Raw genomic sequence first — 25,861 nt, forward strand, 5'->3', positions numbered from 1 at the left:
TCAAGAGATTTCTGAAAAAGTAGAGCTAGTGGGCCTAACAATTCAACATGCAATTCTATTTGAAGCCTTGGGTTACGCCATCAGGTCCCGCTGTTTCATTTGGATTCAATTTTTTAGGTGGGTCTCTACATCAACCCTGTTGACAGCTATTGAGGGCATAGGGGTTATGATGGTATAGGTAGTGGGGTTGGAAGAGGGGCAATATCAGGCGGAGTAAATACAGATGTAAAATGCCTATTTACAGCATTAGCAATTTCTTCTGGGTTGTCTACTACACAGACATTGACTTTTAATTGTCCAACCGAATGTTTGCCAGGTTTATGGGCAGAGGCATAATTCCAAAAGTGTTTTGGATTTGACTTGCTTGCTGTTGCTATAGCCTCCCTGTGCTGTTCAAATAGCTTCCTGGATAGATTTTTGACTTGATTTTGTGCCTTGGTGTATTTTGTGTAGTTATTCTTATTTTGTATATTCTGCTTATATAGTCTCCAAAACTTTTTCTTTTTATTTCTTGCTCTCCTTACTTCTTTGGTCATAAATTGCAGTGTTTTAGGTTTCTCAAGCCCATCTTACTGTAGTATTTTTCTTTGAGACCTCAAGCAGTATTTTCTTTATCATATTCCATGATTTGTCAATGTCATTCTTAGTGATAAAGGACCAATCACACCCTACCAACTCTTGCCTCATTAGATGGTAATCTCTACACACATGTTTTGTAAAAACTGATTTTTCAGGGTACAGTCTAAGGGAGCATTGCATAGCAAAGTGATCGCTTGCACCAAAGGGCGGTGGTATGGCTACATTTGATAATGCTTCTTGATCACTTACTATTACAAGGTCTAATAATGATGGTGACTGGCCATCCTGGTACCTAGTTGGAAAGTTTACAGCTTGGTAAAGTAAATTGTTTGCTAGGCACTCAAGAAATGGTTCAACTGATTTCTGTCCAGAGTAGCTGCAGCCATCTGTCCATTGAATGGAAGGTAGGTTAAAATCCCCAACTATGAGAAGGTTTCCTATTAGTGCAGCTTTTCTATCAATTGATTTTACAACTTCATAGAGGGACTTTTCTAAATTAGGAGAACTTGGACTTCTGTAAACTGTACCAATATGAATTGGTTCGCCAGGAAGGATTATTGATATAATATTTCCTAACTGGAAAGTTTCTGGGATGTATAGGACAATTCCCCTTCCTTCCTGGTTTGATAGGTTGCTAGCAATTTTGTATCCTGGTATCTGTTGGTCTGTCAGAGGAATAGTAGTCCTTTTGGGCTTCACTTCACAGAAGGTGTAAATGTTTGAAATGCTTGATGCAACAACACACTTAATATCTTGAAACTTAGAAGTTAGACAGTCAATATTGCTGAAGATAACACTAAGGCAACTAATGTTCTCACAGCTCTTACTATCAGAGGGGGCTGATGATCTTTTAGAACTTGGTGACTCAATGGTTTGTTCAGGTATAGCACTATAAAAACTGTTGTCCAACTCCCCATTAGATTGTTCAGATTTAGCACTTTAAAAACTGGTGTCCAGCTCCCTGCTAGCAAAAGTATCTTTACATTTAATAATGCACTAGAAGAGAAACTATGTAAACGTTTTGATTGTCCACCATTAAAGTTCCATCTGAGTTGGAGGGACAGGAGGTAGAAAGTTTTTTGATACTATTTTTGCCACCCTGAATCAAAATATCTGTCTCACCATTTGCTTGCCAAGCTTGGATCTCTTCATACATTTTTGGTCTTTTAGCTTTGTCTGCTTTGAATACGTCATTTCTGAACTGAATTCTGCTAGTTCCTCTTGTTTGATATGACTTGTGAAGAATTTGTTTCTTTGTTGCAAGGTTCCCAAGAGTGAAAATGATGAGTGAGTTTAAGTTGGGTGAGAAAACAAATAGTATGTTTTACCTTACCTTACCTTGGAGGGGGCTCATTGGATTGGTAATCGGAAGTTCTAGTGGTCTTTTTAACAGTTAAAAGTAATTGGAGGTCAACCAGCCCCCCTCCCCCCTATTCCAATCATTTGTCCAAACAGATCCAAGCAAAATGTTGAGACAGACATTTTGCTCAGCATTGTTGAAAGGTCCAGAAATTATGTCTTTGAGGATGAAATTCTCGTATAAACTTTGAAGAGGGCTAATTGGATCGTAATCAGAAGTTATAGTGCTCTTCACACACACACACGTGTATTTTCACAAAATGGATCTGAGAGAAATTTTAAGATAGTAATTTGCTGTTGCATAAACTTTGAAAAGGACTCATTTGTTTGGAAATTGAAAGGGCTAGTGCCACCTTTAATAGTCAAAAGTGATTGGAGGGCAACCAGCCCCTCCTTTATACCCATCATTTCCCTAAACACTTCTAATCAAATTTTGAGATAGCTAATTTGTTTGATGTAGTTTAAAAGTTCAAAAATTATGTCTTTGAGGAAGAGAACCCCCCCCCCCCCAGAGCCTTCAGGGCAAGGTTTGTAAGTTATGCCCCATGGGAATATAAGGTTTTTATGGAAATTGTGGTTGTATAAACTTTGAAGGGGGCTCATTGGATTGGATATCAGAAGTTTAAGTGCCCTTTTAAGAGTCAACGTTATTGGAGAGCAGCTATACCCCTCCATATCTTATTTTCCCCAGATGCATACAATAGAAATTTTGAGATAGCCATTTTTTCAAAAACAGTCCGGAGATCACATAACAAGGCCTTTGGAGCTAACACCCCCCCCCCCAGAGTCTGGGGGCAAGGGTTGTGAGTTATGCCTTGGGGGCTTGTAATGTTTTTATAGAAGGGGTGGTCTTCTGAACTTTAGAGGAGGCTCATTTGATTGAAAATGTATAATTCTGGTTCCTATTTAAGAGTCAAATATGATGGAGGGAAAATAGCCCCCCCTCCCTCTTTGACATCCTCTTTTCCCCAAACACATTCAATCATAGATAATTTCGGAGGCCACACTATTTTATTGTCACATTCAATCCAAATTGCAAGACATCCATTTTGTAACCAATAGTCCAAAGAGCATATAACAATGCCTTCATTGGTCAAATATAAGAAATATTTAGACAGACGTTGAACTAAATCAAAACCAAACTATGAGCACCTGGACTTTAAAAAGGTGACAAAGCAATATCTCAAGAACAACTTATATTAATAATAATAATAATTTATTTACACACTCTTTACAAACATAAAATGCTGATAGAGGAGTAAATAAAGGAAAAAGGAAAAAATACACACTAACAAAATACAACATAGGATATAAAAGATGCAGTGAAAACACCTCCGATGTACAAAAATACTATAACAATAACAAACTATACTATCTGATGCAATTAAGAAGAAATTCAACGAGACATTCTCTACGCTTTTCAAACCTTAACGCGAGTTCTTCCATTTTCAACGTAATATCAAAAACTCTGTACAACAAAATTCAATAGAGAATATAAAAAAGATGCAATGAAAACACTTCTGATGAATATCAATACTATAACAATACGCTAGTATCAGATACAATTAAGAGGAAAATCAACATTGCAATCTCTACGCTTTTCAAACCTTAAAGCAAGTTCTTACATTTTCAATGTAATTTCAAAAAGTCTATATTTCTTAAAAATGTAAGTATTCCTGATCCGTAAGGGAAGACCAAGAAAAAACTTATAATATCTAAAGAACTGTCTACGGATTATAAGGTTTTCAGTCTTATTAAAAAACTTTCAAACCGGCATGATAAAAAATATATGGGGCACAAACAATGCATTATAGAGCCTTCCTAGACAATATTATTAAGTTAGACCTTAAGAGTAAGTTGTGGGGGATTTTGAACGAGCCAGAAGGCACTATGTGCATACTATTAATACTACCACAACAGTTACTGTACCTTATGACACTAAGAGCATTAAGGTTAAACTTCTAGGAAGTGTTTAGGGGGAGTTTTAATTAAAAGAAAAAGTGTATGCATGCAGGTTTTCAAAAGGGCATATAACCAATATGATAGGCAACAACATTCTATAACAGCTAGTAAAAAGAGATTGGAGGACAATCGGCCTGTCTCTCAAGGCAATTCACTTTCCAAACACATCCAGTCAAAATTTTGAGACAAGCATTTTGTTCAGCATAGTAGAACAGTCCAGTAACTATGTGCTTAGCAACAATGTCTATGTCTTATTGGGCATGTCAAACCCTTACTAATTATGCAATTAGCCCATTGAGCTATAAAACTAAATGCTAATTTAAAACTAAATCAGAAGGCATTGTGTTTACAGTTGCCAATAAGACACTCCATCAATATATTGAGAACAACTGGGGGTATTAAGTTCCACTTTTTTGGGCTACTACTATTACTACTTCTCTTCTTACAATTTAAATAAATAAATAGCGTATAAGTGTATCCAGGTTGTCAAAAAGCATAGATGGAATCTTTTGGGAATGATATTAAGTTTTATTTTCAGGTCAACTTGAGGAGGTATAAAACTACATTAAAAAATACTATTTGTGTGAAGATTAAAAAATTGTTGAAAAAGTTTCTCCCAACATACAAATAGCAAACCAAACCATGGATTCTTATAAAAAAAAAAAAGATATAATTTATTTTTTCATGAAAAAGACTATGTCAATAAAAAACAAACAGAAATTAATTTTTAAAAAACGTTTTCCAAAAAACAAGTTTTTCAAAGAAAAATAAAGAGCTCTATTAAGCCAAAAATGGGCAGAAATAAAGTCAAAGATAATTTCTTAGACCACAATGGCCTGACATAACATAAACAAATAAAAACAAGCAAAAATGGGGTTTTCAAGGCCAGACAAAAATACTGACAGAACACAACAAAGCAAATATTTTGAGGAGACAAAGGCCTCTCTTCTTCAGCACAAAACAAAAAAATATATTCAATGAGAGTGCCAAAGAAAAAACCAACAAAATAAAACACAGAAGTGAGAAAAAAAGCAACAAAACAACAAAAAACCAATGAAAAAAACAAAAAATTTAAAAGATGAACAAAATTAAATAAAAGCCAAAAATTGTAAGAATTAAAACCAAATCCCTAACAACCATAAAAGTGAGTCATTCACCAATATCCATGATTTGCAAAAAAATCCAAAAATTTGAACCACTATTGACAGATAGGCTACTAACAAATAACTGAGAAATAAAAGAAAAACATTCATTCACTCAAAACAAAACAAACCATCAATTAAGTGAATCGGAAAACTATGTGAACTAATTTCTGGTTTTAGAAATTGCATTCCTTTCAATCACCCTTTCAGATCTGAAGGGTTGTTGATGTGTCTGATTATGTGATTGGGAAAGTATTACAAGTTTCAAATCTGGGACTACTATAGTGTTGGCTTCTCTTTTGAGAAAACCAAAATATGACTCATTTATTCTTAAATCACCTGAATCCCTGTTCAAAGCTAGACCGAAATGTTTGTATTTACAAATTTCTACAGCTTCTCTGTAGTGCTGGACAATACCTCTGTTACGCAAAATTAGGCTAGCTTGATTAAATAAAATAGTATGGTAAGGTTTTCAAAAATGTGCTCTGCAAGGGCAGAGTCAAAATTTTCTGTTTTTTTTCCGCTTTTTAAGTGTGTTATTTGATTTGGTCTTTAAAAACCACATTTTTGCTTGTTTTTCTTTCTTTACGAAATAAAGTCAAGTAATCTTCCAAGCATAAAACTATCACAAATCACTATCAATTATTAAATGAAACTCAAAACAAACAGGAATTACAATAAATGGCCAATTCAAACTAAAAAAGAGCACAAATTAACACTAGTATGGCTGATAACCCCCATGCTATCTAAAGACCAGAATGCAATTTGCACTTTACTGAAAACAAAATATGTTTTAAATGTTTTCACTTTTTTTTTTACTTAAATAATAAAAAAAATTAGGACTTTAAGGAATAAATATCAGAAATTATATATTAAACTGACAATCCAAAGTCTCTTTTTTAGTAAAGCCTAAATTTTATTCTGGTCTTGAGAAGCCATGGGGTGTTATCAGCCCTACTAATATTAATTTTCACTCATTTTGAGTTTGACTCAGATATTTATTCTAATTTCTGTTCATTTTGAGTTTTATTTAATTATTAATAGTGATTTGTGGTAGTTTTACACTTTGAAGATTATTTGACTTTATTTCTGCCCATTTTTGGCTTAATCAAGCCTTACTTTTCCTTGAGAAAATTGTTTGTGGAAATGTTTTTTTTTAATTAATATTAATATAAGGCAGCATCATTCATCCAGGCAGGTGGAGCCCCCCTTATGAATACCCATATATATATATATATATATATATATATATATATATATATATATATATATATATATATATATATATATATATATATATATATATATATATATATATATATATATATATATATATATATATATATATATATATATATATATATATATATATATATATGGTAAAATTCTACTTTAGTTACTTTTGGCTATCTTGTAAAGGGGTTGGGTTAGGAAAATGAAACTTTCAGGGATGAATCTACATGCTAAGGTATATCCCAGGAAGGTACTTTGAAGTACCTACCTCCACTCCTTCCCCCTCTATATAATGTAAATTACTGCACATTACTAGTTGTTTTAGCTTACATTTCATTCTATATTACTATCATAATTATAAATCACTGCTTACCTTACACAACTTCAGCTTTTCATTAAAATATACCTTGTTCATTAAAATATATTCCAAAATCCTATTTTCATTTAATAATCCATTTAACTTATTTACTATATAGCTGACATTGCTTATTCAACCCGTTTGTGATGTCACAACTTTGCTCATCATAACCCCTTTAACAGTAGCATGCAGGTGCCATGGGGTAGAAGGCAACTCTGTGTTGATATGCCATTTAAACTTTGTTAATTAAGGAAAGGATTTGAAAAGAGATAGACCAGTAAAAAAAACCAAATTGTTTTTAGAGGACAAAGTATGTTATGAGAAGATGTTTTTATTTTTATAGGTCCATGCACTCATGAAGGGAAGAGGTTTTTAAAATCCTTCTTCCCCCCAAACTCAAAATTGTCTAAAATTCTACTTAAGAAGCTTTTTAAATATTTCTAAAGCACTAATAGATAGAGCGCTACAAACATCAGAATCAACTTTAGAGGACAAATTATGTTATGGGAAGATGTTCTTGAAATCCCCCTTCCCCCCAAACTCAAAATTTTACTTTAGAAGCTTTTTTAAATATTTCTAAAGCGCTAAGACATAAAGCACTAGAAACATCAGAATCAACTTTCAGGGGACAAATTATGTTATGGGAAGATGTTCTTGAAATCCCTCTTCCCCCCAAACTCAAAATTTTCCAAATTCTACTTTAGAAGCTTAATATTTCTAAAGCGCTAAGACATAGAGCGCTACAAACATCAGAATCAACTTCAGAGGACAATTTTTGTCACGGGAGGATGTTTTTGAAATCCCCCTTTGCCCCAAACTCAAAATTTTCCAAAATTCTACTTTAGAAGCTTTTTTAAATATTTCTAAATTACTAAGACATAGAGCACTACAAACATCAGAATCGACTTTAGAGGACAAGTTATGTCATGGGGAGATGTTTTTGAAATCCTTCTTCACCCGAAACTCAAAATTTTCTAAAATTGTACTCTAGAAGCTTTTTAAATATTTCCAAAGCACTAACAAATAGCGCGCTAAAAACATCAAAATCGACTTTAGAGGCCAAATTAATTCTACAATAATTCCCCCTTCCCCCCAAACTCAAAATTTTTTTGAAATCCCCCTTCGCCCGAAACTCAAAAATTTCCAAAATTTTACTTCAGAAGGTTTTTTAAATATTTCTAAAGCGCTATAACATTGATCCCTACAAACGTCATACTTGACTTAAGAGGACAATTTGTTTTATAGAAAAATATTTTTGAAATCCCTTTTCATCCCACACTCAAAATTTTTCAAAATTCTAATTAAGAAGCTTTTTCAAATATTTATAGGGCGCTAAGACATAGAATGCTACAAACATCAGAATCAACTTTAGAGGACAAATTATGTTATGGGAAGATGTTCTTGAAATCCACCTTCCCCCCAAACTCAAAATTATCCAAAATTCTACTTTAGAAGCTTATTTAAATATTCCTAAAGCGCTAAGACATAGAGCACTACAAACATCAGAATCAACTTTAGAGGACAATTTATGTCATGGGAAAATATTTTTGAAATCCCCCTTTGCCCCAAACTCAAAAATTTCCAAAATTCTACTTTAGAATCTTTTTAAATATTTCTAAAGCACTAAGACATAGAGCACTACAAACATCAGAATCGACTTTAGAGGACAAGTTATGTCATGGGAAGATGTTTTTGAAATCCCCCTTCCCCTCTAACTCAAAATTTTCAAAAATTCTACTTTAGAAGCTTTTAAAATATTTCTGAAGCACTAATAGATAGTGCTAAAAACATCAGAATCGACTTCAGAGGACATATTATATCATGGGAAGAGGTTTTTAAATCCCCCTTCCCCCCAAACTCAAAATTTTCTAAAATTATACTTTAGAAGCTTTTTAAATTTTTCTAAAGCACTAATTGATAGAGCGCTACAAACATAAGAATTGACTTTAGAAGACAAGTTATGTTATGGGAGGATGTTCTTGAAATCCCCCTTCCCCCCAAACTCAAAAATTTTTAAAATTCTACTTTAGAAGCTTTTTTAAATATTTCTAAAGTGCTAAGACATAGAGCGCTACAAACATCAGAATTGACTTTAGAGGACAAGTTATGTCATAGGGAGATGTTTTTGAAATCCCCCTTTGCCCCAAACTCAAAATTTTCTAAAATTCTACTCTAGAAGCTTTTTCAATATTTCCAAAGCACTAATAGATAGCACGCTAAAAACATCAGAATCTACTTTAGAGGCAAAATTAATTCTACAATAATTCCCCCTTCCCCCCAAACACAAATATTTTTAAAATCCCCCTTCGCCCCAAACTCAAAATTTTCAAAAATTCTACTTTTGAAGCTTTTTTAAATATTTCTAAAGCGCTAAGACATACAGTGCGACAAACATCAGAATCGACTTTAGAGGACAAGTTATGTCATGGGAAGATGTTTTTGAAATCCCCCTTCGCCCCAAACTCAAAATTTTACTTGAGAAGCTTTTTTAAATATTTCTAAGGCACTAATAGATAGCGTGCTACAAACATCAGAATCAACTTTAGAGCCCAAATTAAGTCTACAATAATTCCCCCTTCCCCCCAACCTAAAAATTTTCCAAAATTCCACTTTAGAAGCTTTTTCAAATATTTCTAAAGTGCTAAGAGATGTAGTGCTACAAATATCAGAATCAACTTTAGAGGACAAGTTATGTCATGGGAAGATGTTTTTGTAATGCCCATTACCCATTGAAATTTTGACAAAACAACATTTTACCTTAATTGTCAGTTATCAGTTTCTTTTTCTCTGGCTTTAGTTCTGAAAACGCAATTTTAGTTATTTGAGCAGAATTTTAAGCCATATCAATGTTACAAGTTATGTCATGGGAAGATGTTTTTGAAATCCCCCTTTGCCCTAAACTCAAAATTTTACTTTAGAAGCTTTTTTAAATATTTCTAAGACACTAATAGATAGCGCGCGACAAACATCATAATCGGCTGTAGGGGCCAAATTAATTCTAAAATGATTCCCCTTTCCCCCGAACTGGAAAATTTCAAAAATTCTGAGTAAGAAGCTTTTTTACATATTTCTTAAGTTTGAAGACCTCGAGTACAACAAACATCAGAATCGACTTTAGAGGACATGTTATGTCATGGGAAGATGTTTTTGTAATACCCATTACCCATTGAAATTTTGACAAAACATTTTACCTTAATTGTCAGTTATCAGTTTCTTTTTCTCTGGCTTTTTTTCTTAAAACGCAATTTTAGTTATTTGAGCAGAATTTTAAGCCATATCAATTTTACAAGTTATGTCATGGGAAGATGTTTTTGAAATCCCCCTTTGCCCTAAACTCAAAATTTTACTTTAGAAGCTTTTTTAAATATTTCTAAAGCACTAATAGATAGCGCGCTACAAACATCAGAATCAACTTTAGAGGCCAAATTAATTCTACAATAATTCCCCCTTCCCCCAAAACTGAAAAATTTCCAAAATTCCACTTTAGAAGCTTTTTTAAATATTTCTAAAGCGCTAAGACATAGAGCGCTACTAACATCAGAATCAACTTTAGAGGACAAGTTATGTCATGGGAAGATGTTTTTGTAATGCCCATTACCCATTGAAATTTTGACAAAACAACATTTTACCTTAATTGTCAGTTATCAGTTTCTTTTTCTCTGGCTTTAGTTCTGAAAATGCAAATTTCAGTTATTTGAGCAGAATTTTAAGACATATCAATGTTACAAGTTATGTCATGGGAAAATGTTTTTGAAATACCCATTGCCCATTGAAATTTTGACAAAACAACATTTTACCTTAATTTTCAGTTATCAGTTTCTTTTTCTCTGGGTTTAGTTCTGAAAATCATTTCAGCAGAATTTTAAGCCATATCAATGTTTTATTTCCAAAATCTAGGAAATGTATTTGCATATATTTAAAACCTTATAAGTTGGGATTGAGCAAAGTTTTGAAGCTGAAATAATTTTGTTGGTTCCATTGCTATAACTCACAGATTTTTAAAGGTCATTCAAAGTTTTGGAAATCCTCCTTACCATTCATCCCATTCCCCCTTCATACTCTAAAATCTGGTTGATAATTTGAAATTTGAAAAGCCTTATTTTCCACGGGGGTATTTTTTTTCGGGGGGGGGGGGGGTTCCGTGAGGGTATTTTCCGTGGGGGGGGGGGGTCCGTGGAGAGGTAGTTTCCGGGGGATTTTCTGGCGGGTATTCACCAAGAACCACAAATTTGATGGTATGAGTTTTATTAAAATCTTTGACTATTAGGTGTTGTTTCCCCCTTTTACAAAACTTAGACAAATTTTTTAGACAGGCCAATTATCAACCAGATTTTAGAGTATGATTCCGGTGCAACACGTTGCAACGAAATGGTCAGCTTAGATTAGTATAAGCAGGCGCACCGCGAGCAGGTTGCTGACCACCACCGCACCGTCCCCCTCCCCCTGGTATCAAATCCCCTTGCAGCTAACCTTTCCACCCTCGAAAAAAAATTTTATACAAGTTCCAGCATTTTTTACATATTTTAAATCGCGGATGTAAAAAAGAAAAGCAAAATTTTTCAACATTATAGGATTAAGCTATTTGAATATGTTTTATTGTCTTCCTCTAACAAATACCCGTTTGTCTGGTTTATTTGTCTAACAAATACCCGTTTGCCTGGTTTCCTTGTACAGTCTATAGCGGTGGGTTATTTATAATGCACAAGTACTAAATAATCTATATTCGTTTTGATTTTTTTGTTTGTAAACCCCTTAACATTTTGAGTTGGGTAACCACATAAAACATATTCAAATAGCTTTATCCTATAATGTTGAAAAATTTTTCTTTTCTTTGATAACTGAAACTGATAACTGAAAATTAAGGTAAAATGTTGTTTTTATCAAAATTTCAATTGGTAATGGGCATTTCAAAAACATCTTCCCATGACATAACTTGTAACATTGATATGGCTTAAAATTCTGCTCAAATAACTGAAATTGCGTTTTCAGAACAAAAGCTAGAGAAAAAGAAACTGATAACTGAGAATTAAGGTAAAATGTTGTTTTGTAAAAATTTCAATGGGTAATGGGTATTACAAAAACATCTTCCCATGACATAACTTGTCCTCTAAAGTTGATTCTGATGTTTGTAGTGCTCTATGTCTTAGCGCTTTAGAAATATTTAAAAAAGCTTCTAAAGGTGAATTTTGGAAAAGTTTGAGTTTGGGGGGAAGGGGGATTTCAAAAACATCTTCCCATGACATAAATTGTCCTCCAAAGTTGATGCTGATGTTTGTATCGCTCTATGTCTTAGCACTTTATAAATATTTAAAAATGCTTCTAAAGTAAAATTTTAGAAAATTTTGAGTTTGTGGGAAGGGGGATTTGAAAAAAAACTGAGTTTGGAGGGAAGGGGGAATTATTGTAGAATTGATTTGGCCTCTAAAGTTGATTCTGATGTTTTTAGCTTGCTAGCTATTAGTGCTTTGGAAATATTGAAAAAGCTTGTCCTCTAAAGTCGATTATGATATTTGTAGCTCTCTATGTCTTAGCGCTTTAGAAATATTTAAAAAAGCCTCTAAAGTAGAATTTTGGAAAAGTTTGAGTTTGGGGCAAAGAGAATTTCAAAAACATCTTCCCATGACATAAATTGTCTTCTAAAGTTGATTCTGATGTTTGTAGCGCTCTATGTCTTAGCGCTTTAGAAATATTTAAAAAAGCTTCTAAAGTAGAATTTTGTAAAATTTTGAGTTTGGGGGAAAGTGGGATTTTAAAAACCTCTTCCCTTGAAATAATGTGTCCTCTGAAGTTTATTCTGATGTATTTAGCACTCTATGTATTAGTGCTTTAGAAATATTTTTAAAGCTTCTAAAGTAAAATTTTTGAAAATACTGAGTTTGGGGGGAAGGGGGATTTCAAAAACATCTTCCCATGACATAACTTGTCCTCCAAAGTTGATTCTGATGTTCGTAGCACTCTATGCCTTAGTGCTTTAGAAATATTTAAAAAGCTTCTAAAGTAGAATTGTGGAAATTTTTGAGTTTGGTGCAAAGGGGTATTTCAAAAACATCTTCCCATGACATAAATTGTCCTCTGAAGTCGATTCTGATGTTTGTAGCACTCTATGTCTTAGCGCTTTACAAATATTTAAAAAAGCTTCTAAAGTAAAATTTTGAGTTTGGGTTAAAGGGGAAGTTTAAAGACATCTTCCCATGGAATAACTTGTCCTCTAAATTTAATTCTGATATTTGTTGCGTTGTTTGTCCTTGTACTTAACGAATATTTAAAAAAGTTCTGATGTAGAATGTTAGAAAATTTTGAGTATGGGGTGAAGGGGGATTTCAAAAAAAAATTGAGTTTGGGGGGAAGGGGGAATTATTGTAGAATTGATTTGGCCACTAAAGTCGATTCTGATGTTTTTAGAACGCAAGCTATTAGTGCTTTGGAAATATTGAAAAAGCTTCTTTAGTAGAATTTTAGAAACTTTTGAGTTTGGGGGGAAGGGGGATTTCAAAAATATCTCCCCATTACATAACTTGTCCTCTAAAGTCGATTCTGATGTTTGTAGCTATCTATGTCTTAGCGCTTTAGAAATATTTAAAAAAGCCTCTAAAGTAGAATTTTGAAAAAGTTTGAGTTTGGGGCAAAGGGGGATTTCAAAAACATCTTCCCATGACATAAATTGTCCTCTAAAGTTAATTCTGATGTTCGTAGCGCTCTATGTCTTAGCGCTTTAGAAATATTTAAAAAAGCTTCTAAAGTAGAATTTTGGAAAATTTTGAGTTTGGGGGGAAGTGGGATTTTAAAAACCTCTTCCCGTGATATAACGTGTCCTCTGAAGTCGATTCTGATGTATTTAACACTCTATGTATTAGTGCTTTAGAAATATTTAAAAAGCTTCTAGAGTAGAATTTTGAAAATTTTGAGTTTAGGGCGAAGGGGGATTTAAAAACAACTTCCCAGGACATAACTTGTCCTCTAAAGTTGATTCTGATGTTTGTAGCGCCCTATGACTTAGCGCTTTAGAAATATTTAAAAAAGCTTCTAAAGTAGAATTTTGGAAAATTTTTAGTTTGGGGCAAAGGGGGATTTAAAAAAAAATTGAGTTGGGGGGGAAGGGGGAATTATTGTAGAATTGATTTGGCCTCTAAAGTTGATTCTGATGTTTGTAGCATGCTAGCTATTAGTGCTTTGGAAATATTGAAAAAGCTTGTCCTCTAAAGTCGATTCTGATATTTGTAGCTCTCTATGTCTTAGCGCTTTAGAAATATTTAAAAAAGCCTCTAAAGTAGAATTTTGGAAAAGTTTGAGTTTGGGGCAATGGGGGATTTCAAAAACATCTTCCCATGACATAAATTGTCCTCTAAAGTTGATTCTGATGTTTGTAGCGCTCTATGTCTTAGCGCTTTAGAAATACTTAAAAAAGCTTCTAAAGTAGAATTTTGGAAAATTTTGAGTTTGGGGGGAAGTGGGATTTTAAAAACCTCTTCCCGTGATATAACGTGTCCTCTGAAGTCGATTCTGATGTATTTAACACTCTATGTATTAGTGCTTTAGAAATATTTTTAAAGCTTCTAAAGTAAAATTTTTGAAAATACTGAGTTTGGGGGGAAGGGGGATTTCAAAAACATCTTCCCATGACATAACTTGTCCTCCAAAGTTGATTCTGATGTTCGTAGCACTCTATGCCTTAGTGCTTTAGAAATATTTAAAAAGCTTCTAAAGTAGAATTTTGGAAATTTTTGAGTTTGGGGCAAAGGGGAATTTCAAAAACATCTTCCCATGACATAAATTGTCCTCTAAAGTTGATTCTGATGTTTGTAGCACTCTATGTCTTAGCACTTTAGAAATATTTAAAAAAGCTTCTAAAGTAAAATTTTGAGTTTGGGGCAAGGGGGATTTCAAAAACATCTTCCCATGACATAAATTGTCCTCTAAAGTCAATTCTGATGTTTGTAGTGCTCTATGTCATAGTGCTTTAGAAATATTTAAAAAAGGAAAGGGGGATTTCAAAAACATCTTCCCATAACATAATTTGTCCTCTGAAAGTCAATTCTGATGTTTGTAGCCCTCTATCAATTAGTGCTTTAGAAATATTTAAAAAGCTTCTAAAGTAGAATTTTAGAAAATTTCGAGTTTGGGGGAAGGGGGATTTTAAAAACCTCCTCCTGTGATATAACATGTCCTCTGAAGTTGATTCTGATGCTTTTAGCACTGTATCTATTAGTGCTTTAGAAATATTTTAAAAGCTTCTAAAGTAGAATTTTTGAAAATTTTGAGTTTGGGGGGAAGGGGGATTTCAAAAACATCTTCCCATGACACAACTTGTCCTCTAAAGTCAGTTCTGATGTTTGTAGTGCTCTATGTCTTAGTGCTTTAGAAATATTTAAAAGCTTCTAAAGTAGAATTTTAGACATTTTTGAGTTTTGGGGAGGGGGGATTTCAAAAACATCTTCCCATGACATAACTTGTCTTCTAAAGTCAGTTCTGATGTTTGTAGCCCTCTATCAATTAGTGCTTTAGAAATATTTAAAAAGCTTCTAAAGTAGAATTATAGAACATTTTGAGTTTGGGGGGAAGGGGGATTTTAAAAACCTCTTTGATTCATGAGTGCATGGACCTATAAAAATAAAAACATCTTCTCATAACATGCTTTGTCCTCTAAAAACAATTTTGATTTTTTTACTGGTTCTGATGAAATTTCTTCATTTCTGAGCCTTGTCAAATCCTTTCCCTAATTAATAAAGTTTAAATGGCTTATCAACACAAAGTTGCCTTCTACCTCATGGCACCTGCATGCTACTGTTAAAGGGGTTATGATAAGAAAAGTTGTGACATCACAAATGGGTTCAATAAGCAATGTCAGCTATATAGTAAATAAGTTAAATGGATTATTAAATGAAAATAGGATTTTAGAATATATTTTAATGAACAAGGTTAAAAGCTGAAGTTGTGTAAGGTTAGCAGTGATTTATAATTATGATAGTAATATAGAATGAAATGTGAGCTAAAACAACTAGTAATGTGCAGCAATTTACCATTATATAGAGGGGGAAGGATTGGAGGTAGGTACTTCAAAGTACCTTCCTGGGACATACCTTGGTAAATATCTACCAAATCATATTATTGACTTACGCATAAAGTGAATATACCACTCGATGCCTTTTTTTATGCTGATTATGAATATAATAATCATTTCTATCAGAAATGAATTTCAGCCCCCCCCCCCTATATATATATATGCCAATTCGGGGTGTATATTTCTACAATAGGGGGGGAGTAAAGTTTAAATACCCCCATAGGGGGGGTATATATTTCTATAACCTAACCCTGAATTGGCATATATAGGGGGGGGGGGGGCTGAAATTCATTTCCAATAGAAATGATTATTATATTTGTAATCATCATAAATAAAGACATTGAATGGTGTATTCACTTTATTCCTAACTCAATAATATTTGGTAGATATTGGCTAACTCAATAGATTTGGTAGATATTTACCATTTAAACTTACCTCCCATTTACATCAGAAACAAAATCTGTCCCCACTGCCCCTAATTTAGAAATATATACCCTGAATTGGCATATATAGGGGGGCTGAAATTCATTTCCAATAGAAATGATTATTAGGCCTATATTTGTAATCAGCATAAAAAAAGGCATCAAGTGGTATATTCACTTTATGTGTAAGTAAATAATATGATTTGGTAGATATTTACCCATACCTTAGCATGTAGATCCATTCCTGAAAGTCTCATTTTCCAAACCCAACCCCTTTCCAAGATAGCCAAAAGTAACTATATAGAATTTTACCCTTGTAAGAAAATTTAAATGTTGTTAAGGACTAGCCTGAAGATACTTCTTTAGTGTTGCCATTTTTTCATTCCCACACCCTTCAATAATTGAAATATAACCGAAGTCAAAGAAATATTTAGATAACCTATATTCTTCTTTTTGCCTGGCACATGTGGCAATTTTGAACAGCACGATGAACATTGTCATATAAAAATAATTTGGTTGGGGAAAATGCGAAAATGCAAGTAAATGATTATTCACTAGAAAAGAAAATAAACAATTTTTTAATTATTATTATTACAAATTAACTTAAATTATCTTCCAATGAATACTTTACAATGAATTACTACGGTATGAGTATGCAGTTGGAGCTAAATCTTGATGCCATACCTATTCGTAGGTGGCGTAGCGCCGATGAGGGACGCGCCGGTGTGGGAAAAATTTCGATGGTTTGCCACCGGTACAGTCGGTGCGGCGGCGCGCCATCGGTATGTCTGTATTTAGTGTTATGTTTTTGTAGTGATATATCCATTTCGGTGTCTAAAGTAAGCTAACGTGTTAAGTAGCCTTTTAAATCTACCGAGAATGAATTTTAACCCAGAAAACGAGATGGGGGCTTACGGACAGAGTGAGCAGTGGCATATTAAAGAAAAGAACAGGGCCTGGGCTTCTTATAAATATCTCAGTATTTTGGAAAAATAGCTTATTCTAAGAGTTTGGAGGGCAACTAACCCTCCTCCCACGCCCTTCTAAAGCCCTCGGAGAAAGAGCTGCAAGTTATGAAATTTGATCAGTATTTATATATAATAGCTTATTTCTTATTGAAAAGCACACAAACATTTAAAGGAAGAGATTATCCACATATATAGAAATGCTTTTTTGGGGAAAGGAGGGAGTTTCTGGGGTAAGATTTTCAGGGGAACTCTTAGACGGGGAATTCACTTGAATTCATACTCGAAATTTGTTTTATTCATCTTAATTTCTCTTTGGGGACTTGATTTAAAATATGAAGAAATTCTGGGGAAAATTTACGGGGAAAATTTTCAGCGGGGATTGAATTCCCTTAGAGATTTTACAGTGGGGGGGAGGGCATTCCGTGGCAGAAATTCTCCCTGGGGGAATTATCAACAAGACAAATTATCCAAGGGAATATTTTACGCAGAAGAAACTTTCTATTGGGGGGGGGGGTAGATTTATGAATAGATGTTCCACATTGGGGAAATGTATGTCTTGAAATGAAAAAATGATCAAAAATAAAATAAATAACCAGGATTTTTTCCAATGAAAGTATGCTAAGGAGAATTTTTCGGGCGGAATCGCCCGAAAAAAAAACATCTGGGGAAAGTTACAGCGAGGATGGAAATGCCCAGTAGTAATTTCGCGGGGAGTGGGGTGAGGATTTTACGCGGGAGGAACTTTCTATGGAGGAATTTTTGTGGGGGAGGAAGAAAATTTCCAATAAGAGGGAGGGTAATTTTCTAGCATTCATTGAAAATCGATCTGACTTAAAATTGGAATCCATAACAACAACTTAGACGATGATTAAGGATGACTTATGACAAATATGGTCTAAGTTAGAGGTACTACCCGAATTAAGGACGTAAGTAAAACTATCATTCATCCATGCAACTACATAATCATCATTGAACAGACCGAAAATAATACTTGGGCGATCGTAATCACCAGAAGAATTAAGTGCCTCGGTTAGATCGCAATTAAAATCAACAGTCGCGATACAGCATAAACCTTGCTCTTTTATTTTTAGCAAGTATTTAGATAAACGAGCGGCAATAATGGCAAAAAGTCTCTCAGATTAGTCGTCACGGTAGTTCATGGCCAGATAAATATTTAGGACAACAAAGTTCTGTATTCTAATTGCCAAAAAGTTACTTGCTGAATCGAAAATAGACGAAGAAAACATGACTTCAATAAATAGTTGCTACATCACCACAAGGGCGAACACAAGACTGAGAGCGATGCGCGGTGACCGAAAACACTTTATAATTGGTTGATAGTTCCAAAAGGTTGAGGCTCAAAGTAGATGAAAAGAGCTCCTGAATACACATTATGTCACATTTAGATAAAAAGTCCTTAAGAACACAGACGGATATAGCAAATTTACATTTACATTTCATGAGACAATTGTATAAGAGATGTAGGATCCTTGGTTAATTTCTTCATTGCACCTTGAGTGGGCGGGTATCAAACTCATTTTTATTGGGGCTTAGCATTGCTTATCGTCTTATGAGCCAGATCCCTTAAACTGTAGCAGTATGGCCTTTCTTTTTGCACAAAATAAAAAACATATCTTTCGTCCACCTATTATCCTTCGTCGAGGTGTGGTCTGAAGCACTGTAACGACCACAAACAGGTGACAGTACGCAGTCGGCCACTAAGTGACCAACTCCATGGCAGGAAAACACTTTTTTGGGAGATATTTGATTTCTTCCGCAGGCAGCTTCTTAAAGCCAATCCGAACTAATACCGCAAGAAAATCTTCAAGATTCCTTGTCCCAAAATACAGCTAGAACACTTTGGAACGTTCAAAGTTGCCGATTTTTATTGCCCTTGATGCACTTGCAACAAGGAATTCTACATCAGTATGAGCCATGTTAGGTTGGAACCTGCTTCAGGAGGGAAATAAACATTTTCTCCCTGAGCTTGGTAGCAATTTCAGGCTTACTATATTTCATTTTTCAGAAAATTATCTCAGAAGATGATTTAGATTTGACGTAAAGCATCCCGTTCTGTTTCAACTTTCTTAGCTGACTTATTTCTGCTTAGTCGGGATAAACGCTGTCCAAAAACTGTTTACGAGCTTTGGGGTTATCCAGAGATTTTGGTATTTTGAGAACAACGACATAAGATGGCTGGGGATTGACAGCTACTGGATAAGCAAGGCTTGGGGGTCTACTCGTCGAAGCTACAGCATAGGCCCCGCGCATTAGGTGTAGACACAAAGTTCTTGAACTTTAGGCATAAATCGTTTACCTTTTGGTTGGCGTAACGCTTGCCTCACCAGCAATTGTAGGGACTTCATCTGGTTTATATATATCGAACTTTGGTAGGGCCACTGAATTATTATCATGATAGTCGAGAACTTTCAAAATATCTGTAAAAGTGTCAGCAACTTTCTGCCTCTTGGTTTGCCGAGTAGCACACATTGCCATAGACCAAATAATTTTTTTCGCTTACCATATCTTCTGTGAAAACATCGCAACCAGTTTTAATGATATCGGTGTTGGCATTTCCTTTTTATTTACCCTCACCCCAAAATTCAGCACAGCTTTCTCTACTAGTCCATCAGGTAGCATCCTAGGATAAACCCTATTAAATAAGGTAAGCGTCAGCCCCTGTTCTACCTGATCCCCGCAGTTTAAGGGAGACTCTCCCGGCATGTATAACAGCACTTGCGACGGTGTACTGCCCCTTTTCTGCTTGTAAATTAGAGTTGTGTAAAAAACGGCTTGGCACACTTGAGTTGAAACCGGCACAAATCTATTTTTACAAAATTAAAATAAATATCCAGAAACTAGGCCAGTAGATTTACAACATTTTTGATTCGGATAAAAATGTTTTGAAAGAATGGTCGCACAATTAACACCTTTCACTGAATTAATTGACGATCCTACCGAGTTTCAAGTTGATAAAATCCTGAAAAGGTGTTACCCTCTTCAAAACTAAATAAGCTTTACGAAAGAATAATTGACACTTACATCTCCATGTTGCACATGCGTCCCCGTCCCCAGGCTTTGCATGCATGGGCCAACTCATCAAGGTCCCTTATCTTGAGTGGGAGTTGAAGGGGCTGCGTTATGCCTGTGTAGGGCGGAGGTGGTCGCAGATGGGCTGGCAGCTTGATTGGTGACCGAAGGGCCAGGAGGTTGACTAGGGGAAGTGTCACGGCCTTACGCAGATGGGACAGCATATTTAATGACTGAAGGCCTTGCGAGTTGTACTGGGATCGCTTGGTTTGCCCTTCCTGGAGGCCTGTTATGTGAAAAATGGAATATTTTGACAGAAAACTTTGTCCTGAATGAATATCATATATCCTAAGGGTTTTTTCCGAAAACAGTCTATTCTTGACACTAGGGCTATAAATGTTTTATGCAAGGGGTTTAAACGTAATAGAAGAACACTCAAAGAAAAGACTGACAGTCAAACTGTATTTCTGATGCAACCTTGACTGTGGGGGAGGTGGTTCCTCCTTTCACATCATCCTAGTTTCTAACAGAATGGTTTTTCTTCAAATTTAAGAGAAAATAAAAGATTGATATTTCCCGCGTGTCTTTCAAATTAACTTGTTCGTATTAGGAATTAAACAATGAACCAAGAAATAGCTAATGATTAGAACAATTTAAATTGAAAAGGTGAGAAATTCTGAAGTAATATTCTAGTTATATTCCGTTTCCGTGGTGAACTCAAGTGTTGAATTTCCTCTGTTTTCTATTTTCAACATTCCATTAGTAAATATTTGAAAAAAATTGATGCGATTCCGCTGATTTCAACTGGTACTTCATGACTCGGTAAAGAACTTTGTTTTCCCGTGCATAAATAGACCGGTGCCTAGGGATTCATTGAGTACCTATAATTTATCTTTGGTAGAGGATGGGGGGCACCTTCAAAACAGAAGCTTATTGCCAACCTTCATCCGAAACGGAATATTGTTCCTCATCACGTTCTTTGGCAATGGATGCTGGCCAACGGTTTCAATGTCACAAGGATTCATAGAGCCCTCCAATTCGGCAAAAAACCTTACATGAAGACGTTTTTTGACACTTTTGTCAAGAAACGATTTGAAGCAAAAACAAAGGTAGAAAAAGAGAATTTCAAACATAGCTTAAATTCAACCTGTAGTAAGATGTGCGAGGGTGTGCACAGTAGGGGCCGTTGTGATGTTGTGGCCGACCCAGAAAAATATGTCCGAATCATTGCAGACCCGAACTTCACATCGATCACGTTCATAAACTCCAATATGGTCCTTTTGCGTAGAAAAAAATAAGCGTAAAATTAAATAAAAGCCTTGCCACAGGCAGTGCCATTTTGGAAATTTCAAAGAAGGCAATGGCAGTGCCATTTTGGAAATTCCAAAGTAACTCATGTTGGAATTTTATTACAATATGTTTAAACTCCAACGGCCGGGGCAGGCGCAAGTTTAAATATATTATGGAGACACTGATTCACTCCTGTTAAACGTTAAAACAGAGAATCTGTTGGATGATAGGGAAACTGGGAAGCACATTAGCTCCCGGATGGACTTAACCAACTGGGATAAGTATCAATTTTTTTCAAATATTTACTAATGAAATGTTGAAAAAAAGAAAAAAGAGGAAATTCAACACTTGAGTTCACCAAGGAAACGGAATATAACTAGAACATTACTTCAGAATTTCTCACCTTTTCAATATAAATTGTTCTAATCATTAGCTATTTCTTGGTTCATTGTTTAATTCCTTATACGAACAAGTTAATTTGAAAGACGTGCGGGAAATATCAATCTTTTATTTTCTCTTAAATTTGAAGAAAAAACATTCTGGTAGAGACTAGGATGATGTGAAAAGAGAAACCACCTCCCCCACAGTCAAGGTTGCATCAGGAATACAGTTTGACTGTCATTCTTTTCTTTGAGTGTTCTTCTATTACGATTTATATTTTTCGTTAAAAACTAAAATTTTATTTCTTTTCAAGGAGTACCCCGAACTGGCCCCTCTGTCAATGAAGGAAGGGCAAACCAAGCGATCCCAGTACAACTCGCAAGGCCTTCAGTCATGAAATATGCTGTCCCATCTGCGCAAGGCCGTGACACTTTCCCTAGTCAACCTGCTGGCCCTTCGATCACCAATCTAGCTTCCAGCCCATCTGCGACCACCTCCACCCTACACAGGCATGACGCAGCCCCTTCAACTCCCACTCAAGATGTGGGACCTTCCTGAGTTGGCTCAGGCATGCAAATGCTGGGGACGGGGACACCTGTGCAACATGGAGATGTAAGTGTCAATTATGCTTTCGTAAAGCTTATTCAGTTTTGAAGATGGTAACACCTTTTCAGGATTTTATCAACTTGAAACTTGGTAGGATCGTCAATTAATTCAGTGACCGGTGTTAATCGTGCGACCATTCTTTCAAAACATTTTTATCCGAATCAAAAATGTTGTAAATCTACTTACCTTATTTCTGTATATTTATTTTAGTTTTGTAAAAATAGATTTGTGCCGGTTTCAATTTGAGTGTGCCAAGCCGTTTTTAACGCAACTCTAATTTACAAGCAGCACCGTCGCAAGTGCTGTTATACATGCCGGGAGAGTCTCCCTTAAACTGCGGGGATCAGGTAGAACAGGGGCTGACGCTTACCTTATTTAATAGGGTTTATCCCAGGATGCTGCCTGAAGGACTAGTAGAGAAATCTGTGCTGAATTTTGTCGTAAGAGTGAAATAAAAAGGAAATGCCAACACCGACATCATTAAAACTGGTTGCGATGTTTTCACAGAAGATATGGTAATCGAAAAAAATTATTTGGTCCATGGCAATGTGTGCTACTCGGTAAACCAAGAGGCAGAAAGTTGCTGACACTTTTTACAGATATTTTGAAAGTTCTCGACTATCATGATAAGAATTCAGTGGCCCTACCAAAGTTCGTTATATATAAACCAGATGAAGTCCCTACAATTGCTGGTGAGGCAAGCGTTACGCTATTCGAAAGGTAAACGATTTATGCCTAGAGTTGGTCACTTAGTGGCCAACTGCATACTGTCACCTATTTGTGGTCGTTGCAGTGCTTCAGACCACACCTTGACGAAGGATAATAGGTGAACGAAAGATAATGTTTTTCATTTTGTGCAAAAAGAAAGGCCATAATGCTACAGTGTAAGGGATCCGGCTAATAAGACGATAAGCAATGCTAAGCCCCAATCAAAATGAGTCTGATACCCGCCCACTCAAGGTGCAATAAAGAAATTAACCAAGGACCCTCCATCTCTTATGCAATTGTCTCATGAAATGTAAATGTAAATTTGCTAAATCCGTCTGTGTTCTTAAGGACTTTTTATCTAAATGTGACATAATGTGTGTTCAGGAGCCCTTTTCAACTACTTTGAGCCTCAGCCTTTTGGAACTATCAACCAATCATAAAGTGTTCTCGATCACCGCACACCGCTCTCAGTCTTGTGTTCGCCCTTGTGGTGATGTAGCAAATTTTTATTGAAGTCATGTTTTTCTTCGTCTATTTTTGTTTCAGCAAGTAACTTTTTGGCAATTAGAATACAGAATTTTGTTGTGCTAAATATTTATATGGCCATGAACTACCGTGACGACCAATCTGAGAGACTTTTTGCCATTAGTGCCACTCGTTTATCTAAATACTTGCTAAAAATAAAAGAGCAAGGTTTATCCTGTATCGCGACTGGTGATTTCAATTGCGATCTAACCGAGCCACTTAATTATTCTGGTGATTACGATCACCCAAGTATTATTTTAGGTCTGTTCAACGATGATTATGTAGTTGCATGGAAGAATGATAGTTTTACTTACGTCCTTAATTCGGGTAGTACCTCTAACTTAGACCATATTTGTCATAAGTCATCCTTAATCATCGTGTAAGTTGTTGTTAGTGATTCCAATTTTACGCCAGATCACTTTCCTTTGTCTTTTAGTGCTCTGATCAGTGATTGTGGCCCTTCTTTTAACCGGCTTCCAAAAAAGCAATCTTTATTTTATGCTAATGATCGGGACAGGGAGTCTCCAGATCTTTTCCAGAATGAGTGCAATGATATTCTCGCGAAAATTTGTATACCGTTTGATTTGTTGATACAGAGCTCAAGAAAGAATATGTGTGATTCTCGAGTTAGGCTGAACATTTATTGTAGTGAACTTACTCATGCCCTAGCTCTTGCAGAAAAACTCGCAGTACCTATTAGGCGAGTAAAACTTAAGACTGAAGAGCCCGGCTGGTCAACTAATTATAATTTGTGAAATACTCACTTTTTTGCTAAGTTTTGGCTTTCAGTTTGGATTGAAGCGGATAAACCACGCAATGGGTGGCTACGAAAACTGTATATTTATTTTAAACGCCAGTTTGCAAAGCAGCTTTCTCTGCATCGGAGTTCAATTATTTTGTCTTGTTCGGAAGTAGTTCGATCTCGGCGAAATAAGTTGTGGATCAGTCTTGTAAAAGATATGCCAAGTCAAATACCGTCTTGTATACCACTTTCCTCATGGGTTGAGCATTATAAAAAACTGAAACTACGAGATTTTTTTGAAAATACTTCTATTCTGGGACTGATTATTACAAAGAGCCTGATTAGTTTTACAATTGGTAAACTGAAGAAAAGAACTTCTAGAAGATTTGATGGTGTTTCTGTATGGCATTTGTCGTTGTTTGGTGAACTGTTTATGGAGTTCTCCTTTACCAAAGGATATTTAATCTGGTATTTGCCCCTGATTTATTTTCAATTGGATGTTTTACTCCTATCCCTAAGAAGAACAAATTTCCTTCTGAGTGTTCGTCTTTTCGCCCAATAACAGTTGTGGCTTTATTTTGTAAAATTTTTGAGAAACTGATAATTGATGAGTTGAGAACTAAATGTACATGTCAAGCCCATTAGTTTGGTGTTCAGTGTCGCCTTGGTGTGGTTATGCCCTTTCTGATTTGGTATCTGCTTTAGTTGATTCAGAAAAACACGGTGAAATTATTGATTTAGCTGCCCATGATGTAAGACGCGCATTTGATTCACTTCTCTACGAGGAAATTATATTTGGTTTGGGTTCGGCCGGTGTTGAAACCCTGCTTCCTAACCCTGCTGGCTGACATGTATGAAAATCTGAAAGTGGAAATTAGGCTCCCTCTAGCTAAAGAGTTTAATAAAGTCTTATATTATTCTGATGTTCTTCCGCGTGTAAGTCCGCTTCTCCCAATAAAGAAGGGGGTAACACAAGGTGCTATTTTCTCACTAAAAGTCAAGTATGACTTATATTGTGCAGGATATTAAATGCCCTTGATTGTTTATGCAGGTGATGTGCTGAACTTGAGCCGGTCACGGGCATGAGCTAGAAGCTAATTTTGTTGCAACTAAAAGTTGCAACAATAGGATGCCCATATTGGAATCCAGTCTAATGCTGAAAAGTCTGAAGCGCTGCTTTTTAACTCGAAATCAGATGCTGGTTGGAGTTTCACAATTGGAATTCTATTTTTGAGCTATCGGATGATATTTAATATCTGGGCCTCCGTATTGGACGGTCAACACCAGAGACACGGCGGTTATTCGCTAATTTGAACTGGAACTTCATGACTCGGTAAAGAACTTTGTTTTCCCGTGCATAAATAAACCGGTGCCTTAGGATTGAGTACCTGTAATTTATCTTCGGTAGAGGATGGGGGTATGCCCTGGGCACCTTCAAAACAGAAGCTTATTGCCGACCTTCATCCGAAACAGAATATTGCTCTTCATCATGTTCTTT

At 35.4% G+C, this 25,861-nt stretch overlaps 1 protein-coding gene across 4 annotated transcripts in view; it reads right to left on the bottom strand.

Moving 5' to 3' along the window:
* The window catches only part of Pldn (biogenesis of lysosomal organelles complex 1 subunit pallidin), a 65,835-nt gene that overhangs the window by 23,301 nt on the left and 16,673 nt on the right, over nt 1-25,861 (bottom strand). The window contains exon 1 of one of the 4 annotated variants that reach the window (XM_089089409.1): nt 16,553-16,591. The exons of 2 other annotated variants lie outside the window; for them this stretch is intronic. The gene's annotated coding sequence lies outside the window, so the exon portion shown is untranslated. Of the gene's footprint in view, nt 1-16,461; nt 16,592-25,861 lie in introns of those variants that run through there. One more of the 4 variants, XM_089089410.1, reaches the window with a different exon arrangement.

This window comes from Artemia sp. Qi Xiang Cuo, chromosome 5, assembly GCF_049724085.1.
Source record: "Artemia sp. Qi Xiang Cuo chromosome 5, ASM4972408v1, whole genome shotgun sequence".
NCBI lineage: Eukaryota > Metazoa > Arthropoda > Branchiopoda > Anostraca > Artemiidae > Artemia > Artemia sp. Qi Xiang Cuo.